This window comes from Dendrobates tinctorius, unplaced genomic scaffold, assembly GCF_039654945.1.
Source record: "Dendrobates tinctorius isolate UK_male_01 unplaced genomic scaffold, ASM3965494v1 ptg000085l, whole genome shotgun sequence".
Classification (NCBI taxonomy): Eukaryota; Metazoa; Chordata; class Amphibia; order Anura; family Dendrobatidae; genus Dendrobates; species Dendrobates tinctorius.
In genome coordinates, this window is record NW_027361753.1 from 6,346,734 (window position 1) to 6,352,733 (window position 6,000).

General features: G+C 41.3%; 1 protein-coding gene across 1 annotated transcript in view; it reads right to left on the reverse strand.

Annotated features, from left to right (window-relative positions):
- MALT1 (MALT1 paracaspase) overlaps positions 1 to 3,096 on the reverse strand; it is a 139,711-nt gene extending 136,615 nt beyond the window's left edge. Inside the window, exon 1 of the mRNA XM_073584803.1 lies at positions 3,039 to 3,096. The gene's annotated coding sequence lies outside the window, so the exon portion shown is untranslated. The remainder of the gene's footprint in view (positions 1 to 3,038) is intronic.
- Positions 3,097 to 6,000: the final 2,904 nt, after the last annotated feature.

Below are 6,000 nucleotides of genomic sequence, written 5' to 3' on the forward strand. Positions count from 1 at the left end.
GCAACATGGCGTCTGATCTCAATTCCAGCCAATTCTGAGTTGAAAAAGTCAAATGGTGCTCCTTCCCTTCCAAGCTCTGCTATGCGCCCAAACAGTGTTTTACCCCCTCATGTAGGGTATCAGCCTACTCAGGACAAATTGCAAAACAATTTTTGGGGTCCAATTTCTCCTGTTACCCTTAGGAAAATAAAAAATTGGGGGCAAAAATATCATTTTTGTGGAAAAAAAATGATTTTTTTATTTTCACGTCCGAGTGTTATAAACTTCTGTGAAGCACTTGGGGGTTCAAAGTGCTCACCACACATCTAGATAAGTTCCGTGGGGGGTCTAGTGTCCAAAATGGGGTCACTTGTGGGGAGTTTCAATAGTTTAGGTACATCAGGGGCTCTCCAAACGCACATGACAACCGCAGACCATTCCATCAAAGTCTGCGTTCCAAAACGTCACTGCTTCCCTTCCGAGCCCCGACGTGTGTCCATACAGTAGTTTTCTCCCACATATGGGGTGTCAGCGTACTCAGGACAAATTGGACAACAACTTTTGGGGTCCAATTTCTCCTGGTACCCTTGGGAAAATAAAAAAAATGGTGACTAAAAGATCATGTTTGTGGAAAAAATACGAATTTTTTATTTTCACGCCCGGGCGTTGTAAACTTCTGTGAAGCACTGGGGGGGTCAAAGTGCTCACCACACATCTAGATAAGTTCCTTGGGGGGTCTAGTTTACAAAATGGTGTCATTTGTGGGGGGTTTCCACTGTTTAGGTACATTAGGGGCTCTCCAAAGGCAACATGACACCCGCAGACCATTCCATCAAAGTCTGCATTCCAAAACGTCACTACTTCCCTTCCGAGCCCTGACGTGTGCCCATACAGTAGTTTTCTCCCACATATGGGGTAGCAGCGTACTCAGGACAAATTGGAAAACAACTTTTGGGGTCCAATTTCTCCTGGTACCCTTGGGAAAATAAAAAAATGGTGACTAAAAGATCATGTTTGTGGAAAAAATACGAATTTTTTATTTTCACGCCCGGGCGTTGTAAACTTCTGTGAAGCACTGGGGGGGTCAAAGTGCTCACCACACATCTAGATAAGTTCCTTGGGGGGTCTAGTTTACAAAATGGTGTCATTTGTGGGGGGTTCCACTGTTTTGGTACATCAGGAGTTTTCCAAACGCGACATGGTGTCCGATCTCAATTCCAGCCAAAAACGTCAAATGGCGCTGCTTCCCTTCCGAGCTCTGCCATGCCCCCAAATAGTGGTTTACCCCCACATGTGGGGTATCAGCGTACTCAGGACAAATTGCACAATAACTTTTAGGGTCCTGTTACCCTTGGAAAAATAAGAATTGAGGGTGAAAAGATCATTTTTGTTTAAAAAATATGATTTTTTAATTGTATGGCTTTATGTTATAAACTTCTGTGAAGCCCATGGGGGTTCAAAGTTCTCACCACACATCTAGATAAGTTCCTTAGGGGGTCTAGTTTCCAAAATGGTGTCATTTGTGGGGGGTTTCCACTGTTTTGGTACATCAGGGGTTTTCCAAACGCGACATGGTGTCCGATCTCAATTCCAGCCAAAAACGTCAAATGGCGCTGCTTCCCTTCCGAGCTCTGCCATGCGCCCAAATAGTGGTTTACCCCCACATGTGGGGTATCAGCGTACTCAGGACAAATTGCACAATAACTTTTAGGGTCCTGTTACCCTTGGGAAAATAAAAATTGGGGTGAAAAGATCATTTTTGTGGAAAAAATATGATTTTTTAATTGTACCGCTGTACGTTATAAACTTCTGTAAAGCCCTTGTGGGTTCAAAGTTCTCACCACATATCTAGATAAGTTCCTTGGGGGGTCTAGTTTCCAAAATGGGGTCACTTGTAGGGGGTTTCCACTGTTTAGGTACATCAGGGACTCTCCAAACGTGACATGGCGTCCAATCTGAATTCCAGCCAATTTTGCATTGAAAAAGTCAAACGGCGCTCCTTCCATTCTGAACTCTGCCATGCGCCGAAACAGTCGTTCCCCCCCACATATCAGGTATCTGCGTACTCAGGACAAATTGCACAATAACTTTTGCAGTTCAATTTCTCCTGTTACCCTTGGTAAAATAAAAAAAATTGAACCTGAAGTATTTTTTTTATGAAAAAAAGTTAGATGTTCATTTTTTTTTAAATATTCAAAAAAATTCCTGTGACGCACCTAAAGGGTTAATAAACTTCTTGAATGTGGTTTTGAGCACCTTAAGGGGTGCAGTTTTTAGAATGGTGTCACTTTTGTGTATTTTCTATCATATAGACCCCTCAAAGTGGCTTCAAATGTGATGTGGTCCTAAAAATAAAATGGTGTTGTAAAAATGAGAAATCGCTGGTCAACTTTTAACCCTTATAACTTCCTAACAAAAAAAAATTTTGGTTCCAAAATTGTGCTGATGTAAAGTAAACATGTGGGAAATGTTAGTTATCAAGTTTTTTGTGTGCCTTATCTCTGTGATTTAAGGGCATAAAAATTCAAAGTTGGAAAATTGCGAAATTTTCAAAATTTTCGCCAAATTTCCGTTTTTCTCACAAATAAACGCAAGTTATTTGAATGAAATTTTACCACTAACATGAAGTACAATATGTCACGAGAAAACAATGTCAGAATCACCGGGATCCATGGAAGCGTTCGAGAGTTATGACCTCATAAAGGTACAGTGGTCAGAATTGTAAAAATTGGCCCGGTCATGAACGTGCAAACCACCCTTGGGGGTGAAGGGGTTAATGTAAATGTCATGTCCTCACTAAATGAACAGGATTCATATAGCTTAACAAGCAGCTAAACTGCTATACCGGGGTCCAATAAGGAGACTGTAGTTGAATCTGTGGTTTATTGAACGTAGATATAGATGTGTATGTGGTAAAACTACAAACAGAAACAGATACAGTATAGGATTCATGGAAATATACATTATACATAACATACAATCTGAACTACTAGCTGAGCAGGGGATGTAACTAAGCTAGCTAATACAAGGCAGAATATACAGAGGGAATGATTACATACCACCGCTGCTAACACAAGGGGAAACAAGCAATGAGGTGCTTCCAATATGCAGACTTGAAAGAAATGGCCGACTGAAGAGAAGGGGGCTGGCATAGACCATGATCCCTTGCAAAGTTACCCAGAATACATTGTGGATTGGAGGGAAAATACAGGAACGAAAATGAAACTAAGATAACACTGCAGTTATATCTCTTGGCCACTAGATGGAGCTAAGAGAACAATAAACATTAAACTGTATGGAAAACTGAGCATTCTAAACATACAGCAATGATTATATGTTATCAGAACAGGCAGTTACGAGTCATTGATTATGTCGGAGACAGAACAGTAAAATTGCAAAAACTTTTAATATCCCACAATTTACAAGACATAATTTTATTAAAAAAAATTCAGAGATTCTAGAGAAATCCATGTGCACAGGCAACAAGGTCAATATTGGAGGCTCGTGAACTCCGGGTCCTTAGGCTGCAACAGCATTATTGATGGACATGATTCTGTGTGGCCTCAGGAATAAGTCCAGAAATCTTTGTCTGTGAGTAATACACAAATGAGAATTATCGCTCCATCAAGCAAAGAAGAAGCCGAATATCAGCACAATCCAAAAATGCTGCTGTCTTCTCTGGGCCAAAGCTTTTTTTTATAATGGACGTAGGCAAAATGGAAACTGTTCTGTGCACAGATTGATCAAATGTGAAATTCTTTATGGAAACCTTGGACTCAGTGTTCTGCTGACTTAAGAGGAGAGGGAAAAAACGAACAATTGTTGGGTAACTCACCAAACCCTGACTAATGCACTGGCAGGATACAGCAAAGCCCCAATGATAAAGGCTGGGGCAGCACAGGTGCATTCCACTAATGAAGACAGCCAGTTAACCCATCAAGGTCTGGCTGCCTAGTGGGAAATGCACACTAATAAGGCTTGCATAGGACATAAGTCACACTAATAGGTGTGATGCATAGTGTCTGAGCAGCCTATCAATGACGCCAATAATAGGCGGGCCGCTCAGCACTGTATACATGCATCACACTCCTGCCAGTGCATTAGTCAGGGTTTGGTGAGTTACCCAACAATTGTTCGTTTTTTGTAAATTTTTGGAAAATTTATTTTTCTTAAGAGGAGAGGGACCATCCAGCTTGTTATCAGCACACACTTTCTGCATCTCTGATGGTATGGGGGGCATTAGTGTCTATGGGCAACTTACGCATGAAAGGCACTATCAGCGGTTTATAAGGTTTTACAATATGAGCTCCATCCAGACAACGTCTATTTCAGAGAAGGCTGTGTAGGTTTTAGTAAGACAAAGCTAAACCACATATTGCATCTCTGCAGACGAAGAGTTTGGGTGATGAATTGTCCGCCTGTAGTCCAGACCTTTTACTGATAGAAAGCATCAGGTGGAGGATACCCTAGACAATAGAGCAATGAGAATCCAACATCAGACCATCAGACAAGACTCCAGTAACTGTCTCACTTGTAAGAAGAAAAAGGGATGCCACACAATGAGATGTGCTGCTGCCATCAATTTCTAAATGAGTATTTTTTCAAATAAAATGGAAAAATGTCCAACGCTCTATTTCTGATCTATGTTCAATGTTCTGCTGTGAATAAAAAATGGCTATAAAATTTCAAATAATATGGATTCTTGTTTTCTTAACATTTTACACAGTGGCCCATCTTTTTGGGACTTGTGGTATATATTTGTATATGGCAAGGGCATACATAGAAATTATGGGGCCCCATAGTGGAAGTCTTATTTATATATGTGATATGTACACAGTAGTCTCAGTGTCTCCTACGTGATGTATAGACAGTAGTCTTAGTGTCTCCTATGTGATGTATCCAGCAGTCTCAGTGTCACCTATGCGATGTATATAAAGCAGTCTCAGTGTCTCTTATGTGATGTATACAGCAGTGTCAGTGTCTCCTATGTGATGTATATACAGCAGTCTCAGTTTCTCCTATGTGATGTATACACAGCAATCTCAGTTTCTTTTGGATAGCTGTTGGCCAATCTATAGTTCTTCTGACTGCTTTCTCTTCAGAGCGCTCCTGTGTACTGATGAGTGATTAGTAATAGCTGTTGGCCAAACAATTGCTTTAGTGCCCTCTGTCGAGCACTCCATGTCTCCCTCTGAGATAGCCAATGTTAAAACTCCTCTGCTTGTGGCTTATTTCACCAGCAGCAAAAGGATCAGCAGTACAAAAATGGGTAGACTATATACTGAGCCCGCTGATATCGTGTTTGGCCAACATTAGTCTAATTTGCACAGGGACCTTTAGGCCCAATTAAATGGGTTGTCCAGTGTCATCGTCTAATGAATTCAGGAGCCAAATTACAATAAAAAAAGTGCATTTTCACCTCCAGCAGTGGCTCTGTTCCAGAGTGATGTGACATTGTTGCCTTACGTGTCGGGTTGGCTGCAGCCAGTGATTGGCGGCTCTTCAACTGCAGCCCGTCATTATTTTGTCAGGGCGGACATCTGCTGTGAAAAAATAAAGAAAAGACGCAGCTGTCGTGTAACACAACAATGTCACGTCACTCTCCAGGAACAGTGGGAATTCATTTGACTATTCAGTAGTGGACGACCCCTTTAATGGAAAGGGGCTAGTCTCTTTTGACTTTGCTGGTATTTTCTGAAGAATCTTAGTGTGACGTTACAAGCTAAGAAGCTTAACAATGTGCACAGAAGCTGTGTGCCTGATCGCTTATCCCCAGTGACTGAATTATGTTGGAAAATACATATCAGCAAAAGACGTTGACATGGCGCAGACAAATCTCCGGAATCATATCAGCCCTTTGTTTTATACTAGGGTAAGAATTTTAGGGCCCAATTCTATATCTGGTACACGGTCCCCACCTCTGCACCTCAACAGCATTTGCCTTTAGAGTTGAGTTCAAAATATCAGTGATGAGTTAAGTGTTTGCATAGGACTGCAAGATAGCGTAGCACAATTTCTGTG